Raw genomic sequence first — 8,350 nt, 5'->3', positions numbered from 1 at the left:
GTTATCAAGGGATGAATTTGCGAAAACTGTTTAAGCTTTAAAAAAAAAATATTTAAAAAATTCAATTTGAGATCCTGTACTGGAAAAAAAAATTTCAAAAACAAAAAGTGACAATAAAAAATCGATCATCACTATTTTTTTAAACATTTTTTTAGATAGATAATTCAGTTGCCTGAAACTTTTCTGAACAAACCTTAAAAAATAAAAACCCTAAAAAAATCGATGTAGAGGTGCAAATATATTACAATTAAGTTTTTTTATTGTTCATGTTTCTGTTTGAATTGGTAAAATCAATTGCTTGCTTTTTTGTAGCGCAGTACCATAAGCAAAATATTAGATGTTCTCACAACACTAAGCTTTGCCGAAGACAGCATGCTGATATCTCTCACATATTGCAACCAGAAAAATCTTAAAATGTAAATAACGATTTTCAATGCCTTCTCATAGAAAACTTTATGTTGCTAGCAATTTTTAAGAGATAGAAAAATGATGTCTTCCGTAAAGTTTCTTGTTTTAAGATCACCTAATACTTTGCCTAAGACACCAAGCGTCTATCTTTATCTAATGAAAAAGTAAATATTCTATCTCACTTTTAGGAGGATTGATCTTCCAGCTTTCTACATCAAAAGATGCGTTTTCAAATATTTTGAAACTTCTCCGAACATATTATACGGTTAAAATAAACATTTGTATCACTATTCAATTATTCGCACGATAACAGCAAAATGTAACATTGTGCATCGGTTGAATTTTTAATGTAAACTGCATCCAGAATGATACACAGAATTATGAAAAATATCTTAAATATTGAAGCGTAATAGAAAATCAGTTCACCCTGACATTTTTTTAAAGAAATGTTTTATGATGATAAAATCGGGTGAAAAATGTGATAAAATCGGGGGTAGATACAATCGGTGGCAGATAAAATTGGGTACAGATATAATCGGGTGATTACTGTATTTTAGAGACAAAATGGTTTGTTTGATTGGTGTGACGTCTTCGGCATACTTGTTGATAATAATTTTGTCTTTCAAAAAAAATATACTCTGGAATTTAAACATTAAAAGAACAATTCAAAATTAATTATGTGAAAAAACTCTTTTTTTAATAATCTGATTTTTTTTAATAAAAAATAAAAAAGATTCCCTAAACATTGCGGACTGTCCGGTCATGGAGGAATCAAGAGAAAAAAGTTGTACTGTTAAAAAAAAACAATTTATTTTGTATTTTTTTTAAAGTTGCGTCCTTGAAAGATAGTCTGCGTCATTTTGACTGCTCGCTTTCTGCAATGTTGTCCATTTTTTTTTTTTGCTAACAGTGCGTTGGTCTTTTCTCATTATTTCTAAAACAATAAAGAAATATTAAAACTTGAATTCTGGGGTGACATTACGCATTTCGTTTCGAGCAACTCGAATAAAACTAAATGATCGCTGGGGGCGTAATATTTCGTTTTTCGTATTTTTCCGACTTTGCGGGTTAGATGGGCCACAGGACAAATGACAATGACAGCTTATTTTAAGCTTAAAGCATAACTGGCAGTATGCGACCTACTCGAAAATAGCGAAAATCGTTCGAATCAAGCTGCGCAATGCCACCCCTGGTTTCTGTTATTTATCGGTGAGGTGACACTGTAATGACCATTAAATGATAATTTAAAGAAAAAAAACCTATTTAATTATTTAGAATTCAGGAGTCATTTCGACGTATGATTATCCTTTTTTTTAAAGTTAAATGAATGTATCAAAAATTAGTTTTTTACGCATATCAAAATATGTTAATAAAATCCAGTAAAAATGATGAACACGAAATAGAGAGAAAATTAGAGTATCGGTAAGGAATTCAAACTTTTTGCTTTGTACTTTTTGTCGTTAGTAAACCGGTGATACACCAATGTTACATAATACCTATTCGAAATTGCTGGGTGCATCGAAGTAACTTGCACTTGGGCAACCTGAAATGATTATTTGAATTACCGCTTTTTGCATTTTTTAAAATAGATACAGGCCAATATCAGTGGAAGTAAAGTATGCGCTCACTATACATATGGCTTTTTACGGTACTAAATACATCTTTAAAAAAAAGTCTAATAGTTTGCAGATAACAATTTTAAACTTGAAAAAAACCGTAATCATAATTGTTTTCGATACGTTTGGCATGTCCAAGTTCTGATCGACACCATTTTCAGGCTCTTGGTGCCGCAGTGCCAATTCGTTGAATTAACCCCAATAGTAAGCTCGTTTTGCATCGTTTCAAAATTAATTTGAAATCTTTCAAAAGATTGTCTGAAAACAGTGCTTCAAAACTTTTTGCTTTGTACTTTTTGTCGTTAGTAAACCGGTGATACACCAATGTTACATAATACCTATTCGAAATTGCTGGGTGCATCGAAGTAACTTGCACTTGGGCAACCTGAAATGATTATTTGAATTACCGCTTTTTGCATTTTTTAAAATAGATACAGGCCAATATCAGTGGAAGTAAAGTATGCGCTCACTATACATATGGCTTTTTACGGTACTAAATACATCTGCATTTATACACTTGTGTTATTTAAAAAAAAAATCGAATTACTTTTTATTGCATTTTATGAAAGGATATGTACCTTCAGATAAAGCAATAAATATATTCGGATTTTTTCGACTAGAGTATCTTTTCTCAAAATATCATAAACCTCTGAGCAGTAGCACCGATTTGGCTGCTGCGCGCCACACGCCACGAACGATTATCTCGATACTATTTTTTCCAATGTGGCTGTGATAAGCCTGAATTTTAGACAGGCTTGTTTTTAACATTAATAGCGTGCTCGGAACGAAGGAATTTCAATTTAAAGCCACATTTTTTTCCTACCGAAAATTTTTACTAAAATAACGAAACTTTTAAGAAAAACAATCACCATTTTTGTGAAAAAAATAAAGCATGCAAAATCCTCCATTCATGTACATCCAGGGGCGGATTAAGACGAAAGCGAAGCAGGCGGTCGCCTCCTCGTCAATCATATAAGGGCGCTTAATGTGGGAGCGAAAAGATTAAAAAAATCTAAATTCAAACCACAATAATAATTTAAATGTTCGGAAAGTTTAGTTGGTTGGGTGGTTTTCCAGGCTTGCTAATCAAGTCAATAAAAATATGAATTTGTACATTTGATTTTTTATTTTGAAACATCGATTATAAATCAAATTAAAATTCTAGTTTTTTGGATACTTAAGAAATGGAAACATGCAAAAACCGTTGTATATTTGCTAAACTTGTTCCGTTTTAGAATAAACACCATGTCAATAGTAATGCTGTTTTTACTCTCACGTAGTTGACGGGGAGTCGTGATATTTAAAATGGATGATCTCCTGATCATGAGGGCTTCACGAAACTTAGACTTAATCGACTGAACTGGAAACTATGTTATAAAGTTTCTTTGTGTCAACTGAATTTGTTCATAGTTCAAATATATAAATTTTTTTCATTATTTTTAACTGCTGAACTGATGTAGAAAGTAAAGAGTGGTTGGAGATTTTTTATATAAGTTTTACAAATAGCACTTGGGCAAAGCGACAATTGTCAACAGGACATACTAAGTTTTAGTAAAGTTCAAAATTTATTACTGTTATTATCATGTTGGCATAAGCTTGTCGGTGTTCCAAGAACATTCCCAAAATTTCAGACTGTCGTGATTCATCATTATTGGATTTCTGTTTTGCTTGCTTATAAAGACTTGGTTTTTTTTAAAACAAATATTACATATTTTATATTTCCAGCCACAACATAATTGACAAAGTTAGAAAGACTTATTTAAAAAAGAAATTTACTGTGTTAATGCTAATATAAGTTATGAGGACTTATACAGTCAGGTTTTTTACGCGGTGTTTTTATACGCGAATTTTTTTACCAGTTTTTTACGCAGGTTTTTGAATTAACGCGGTTTTTTAGCCGGATTTTTTAATTAACGCGGTTTTTTTACGCGGATTTTCAAATAACGCGGTTTTTCTTACGCGGTTTTTTTACGAGGTTCGTATCTTTCGCGTAAAAAATCTGACTGCATAAATTATATAAATTAAAGGACAAAAGATATATTGATAAAAGTTTTATTTATTAGCTTTCTAGCTAAAAAATGGGAAAAAATCTATGTTTTGTTTTTCTTTCCCATGAAATTTATTGGATATCAGCTACCGAATTTATTCTGACGGTTTCTTTCACAATTGCAAACGTTCATAAAAATTAAAAAGAGTTTAAAATTAGAAAAATTAAAATTACTTTGGTTACATATTTATTTTGGTTGAATGAATAAATGTTAATTTGTTTTGGACATCTTTGAAACTTTTTACTTGACCATCACTCATTTTTGTATGAAAATGTTTTTTTTTTGCTTGGAATTGAGAATTAGTTTTGTTGTCTAACATATTGTGTTTGGAAATCTTATTTTTTCTAGTTCAAAACCACTTTTTGCGCGAGGGATACGTGGCGCATGGAACAAACATGAAAACTCCAGAATCAATGTTAATGTTAATTTCGAAACTGTTCTAAGTACTTGAAAAAGCAACTAAATAGCAGAGTCAATTTCACCTGTGAAATGAACGAAACGAAACAAAATTTAGGACAAAAAAGGTCAAATAAAATAAGTTATTTTCCAGAAATTTAATTTGGGAAATTTCGCCGACGTTCTCATCATCAAAACAATTTTTGGAATGGCCGACTTATTAAGAATTTGTTGTAGAAAAAATCACGCAAAAATTTGCGTAAAAAGCAATTTCAGTGTATTTCTGAACGAAAAACCAAGACAGTTTCAAACGGATTTTGTAAATATGAGCTCCTATTTTAAAACAGTTTATTAAATTGTTTAATGAATAGATAAAGGAAGAAAAATTAAATTGGACATATACATTTTTTTTTTGAAATTTATGACAAAACAAAATTTCATTGTTCAAAAATTTCCCTACATTTACAAACTTTAATAAAAGCGGATGCCAAATAAAACAAAAATCATTTAACACTTCTGAATTCTTTAGAGAGAATACTACCGTTTCAATTTCAAAAACTCGATTGTTCTAGGACTAGGTGAGGTTAGGTTAAGATGCCCCGTCGATTTCAATCGTTATTTTTAAAACATCAACTTTGACACCATCTAAAGATAAACCACTTGCAAATAATCCTCAAAGGATGCATTTAACTGAATGACAATATAACTTGAGTACCGGTAGAAAATTGCATTACGTCAGCAGCGGTCGCTCTCCAGCAGGTTTTGCATTCGAATGCTGTTGAAAAGGAGCTGAAGAAAACCGCTGCTGAAGTATTCCAAAACCCTACATATTTTTTTACATTTTCGCAAAGAGCTGAATGTGACGTTTAAACTAACAGAGTTGTGATTGTTTATATTACAGCAGAAATTATTTTGGTTCAGAATAAAAGCATAGAAAAACAAACACATTTTTTAGGAATGTTTGATACATGGATCGAAATTATTCACATTCATAGAAATGCAAATGTATAAACCTGCAAATCTGCTGCTTGTGATTTAAATCAAGTTGAATTTGATCGCTTTTCGAAATTTTTTGGATCGCGAAAGTTCAGATAGCTATGTTCTCTCTTCGGACCGCACCCTTTGGAATCCAGGTCCGATGTCAAATACAACTATTGATATAAATTGAAAAATGAAGGGAGGTTTAGAAAATCTGAATCTGATGAAGGGAGGCGTTAAAAACAGTTTTCGCCTGCAGCTCAAATCACTCTTCGTCCGCCTCTGTGTACAGCGTAAAGGTACAACCTACAGGGTTTGTTTGTTTGTTTTTTTTTTTTATGTTTTGTTTTTGTGTTTCTGATAGGTAGTTCTTTCTGTAACATGCTCACCGCGAGAGACGTTGGAATCATGTTTTTGGTACAATGACTGCTGTGACTAGTTTTTTTTCGAAAGTTTTTGATCAAATGATATGCGTAAATAAATATGCATTTACTTTTCTAAAATATAATGTTTGTCTACACCAACAGAAATAATTTTTATCTATCGCGAGAACAAGTGCATAACCTTCTGAGACAGGAGCTGCGTGGCCGCAGGGTTTTAGAGTCTGCTTTGTCAAGCTTTGTCGGTCGATATCAAAAATGAATAAACATGGGTTTATTCTCAGGTTCCCCCATCACTTACTTTTTCTTTACGTTCAATTTTATACCTTTGTGTGAATTTCTCTTAACAAAAATATAACTTGATTTTAGTTGAAAAGTATTGCAGTTTTAGAAATATCTTGCATTCATTCCTAGGGTCCAATGAAAAACAATAAGAAAGGTGAGTACGATCAGCCAATCTACTTGTTTCGGGAAAAAACACGTTTGAAAGTACGTGGTCCCATAAGCTTTTTTACTGGTTAGTGGAACAAAATGCTTTGTGAGATGATAGTTTACGACATCAAATGTTCAAAATTTTGAGTTGTGTCATTAACCGACGATATAGTGGTATATTCACTTCTTCACAATGCACTTCGTTTGGAGATAAACACTCTGGCGATACGCTACAGTTTTCAAGGAATCATTTGAATTCTTGGAAAGCTGTGAATTGACTTTTACTATCTTCCAGCAAACTATTTTACTACCGGAAACACCCGACTTTGCAGTGTAAGTAAATAAGAAAATAATTGCAAGTGATGAATAAAATTAATTTTTTTGTCATTATGAATAGCTTCATGTTAATTACGAGCGAGATCTGTACGCGGCCGTAGTCACAGGAAGCTGAGGTCTTTACCGGGTGCGCTTGAAGCTTCCAATGCCGAACTTGAGTGAAACATACCAGCACGAGAGCATGAAAAAGGTTTGTTTTACTTTTTGTGTGTGTGTGTTTTTTTTTGTTTTTTTTTTTTTTTGACCAGAGTAAATCCTAATCCAGAGACTGCTGCTGCGGGACTACTGCTGCTGTTGGGACCACTGTTGCTGCTGGGACTATTGCTACTGCTGCTGGGACTATTGCTACTGCTGCTGGGACTGCTGCCGAATTGTTGCCTCCAAGCAGTTCTGTGGAAACTCTAGGTACAACTATTACTACATGGTCCAACGATCAACTGTAAAGCTCAGAAATATTCAAAGGGATTGGTAAACTTGCTTCAGCTGGAGAACCTGGGTAAAAATTCAATGTTTCCGTTATGAGAACAATTGCTTATTTTTTCCCTTTATTCTACTTCTTAGACTGATTCGAAAAATTAAGCGATTGCGACATCGATCGGGCAAGCAAGGCTACACAATCGGAACGCTGCATTCATACACATATCCTGTTGTTACCAGGAAATGATTTATTTAAAGAACAAACAAAATAAAATTCAATGTAATCTAATGTACGCTTTTCCAAATGATAGAATGATCAAAATAAACAAAAAGAATAAAAACTCAAATTATTGTAAACTTTTTTTTTTAAATGATTACAATACTCTTGCTAACAAGTCTAGCGTAGTAGTCAAGTTTATTCACTTTGCTCGTGTACCGTCAGCGTTTGACGGTAGGTTTGGTTTCTCTTGCTCCAGTCATATATATAAAGTTTATGTACGAATTAGAATAACAGAGCTCAGCTATTCTCACTGCTTTCGGGCAGTGTCCAAGCTGTGACGCGAATGCAAAAAAAAACGAAAATATTTCACTGCCACATAGTCACATCTTCGCAAGTTGCTGCCATGCACTCTCCGGAAAGCACAAAACATCGTCGGCAACGATATTTTTCATTCGCACGGCGACAACACGGCACTGTCCCGGACATTGCACAGCGGCTTGGTGTGAATTCGTTCGAAATAGCACTGTATTAATAATTAGAGCAGGGGCGACTCGTCCATAGGTGCAACCTGTGCATTGCACATGGGAACGCCTTGCAAAAAATATATCTAAATCGCAAATTTATATTAATATTTTATTGGTTTTTAATTTCACTTTCAAATAGTAACAAATAGAATGACTTGCGTAATTATGCGAACATGATTGTGATTACTTCCTCAAACTGCGATTTTCAAAATTTGTAGTTGAACAGGTAGGTTCAAAAGCCATGAGTCGCCCCTGAATTAGAGACACCTCACCACTTCGGCTGTCGCACCTGAATATTAGACTGGGACATGGTAATATGGGAAAAAAGCGATGGTGTTATTTTTTCGCTCCCTTGCACTTTTCGTGTTCCTTATGGGTCCTACAATAACTGTGTAACTTTTCAGATCGATCGGTGAAACGCCCGATTTGCGCCGGATTTTCAAAGCTTCCATACGATTTTATATGGGAAAAACCACTTTTTCAAAACTTTTTCTATAGAGATGTCCACTTGGCTCCTAAAAATATATCAATACATGATATTTATAGGAAATTTTCCTGGGGGGGAATTTTCCTGGGAAAAACTCTTCTGAAGACC

The 8,350-nt window shown here is 33.3% G+C and overlaps 1 long non-coding RNA gene across 1 annotated transcript; it reads left to right on the top strand.

Annotated features, from left to right (window-relative positions):
- The first annotated feature begins 5,296 nt into the window (after positions 1-5,296).
- LOC129724006 (uncharacterized) lies at positions 5,297-7,285 on the top strand. The gene is made up of 5 exons (XR_008727859.1): positions 5,297-5,745; positions 6,241-6,591; positions 6,656-6,784; positions 6,860-7,090; positions 7,156-7,285. It is a non-coding gene; the product is annotated as an uncharacterized LOC129724006 (long non-coding RNA).
- Positions 7,286-8,350: the final 1,065 nt, after the last annotated feature.

This window comes from Wyeomyia smithii, chromosome 2 (genome assembly GCF_029784165.1).
Source record: "Wyeomyia smithii strain HCP4-BCI-WySm-NY-G18 chromosome 2, ASM2978416v1, whole genome shotgun sequence".
Classification (NCBI taxonomy): domain Eukaryota; kingdom Metazoa; phylum Arthropoda; class Insecta; order Diptera; family Culicidae; genus Wyeomyia; species Wyeomyia smithii.
Note: the sequence above shows the minus strand (reverse complement) of the source record. Positions and strands in the feature narration are given on the sequence as shown.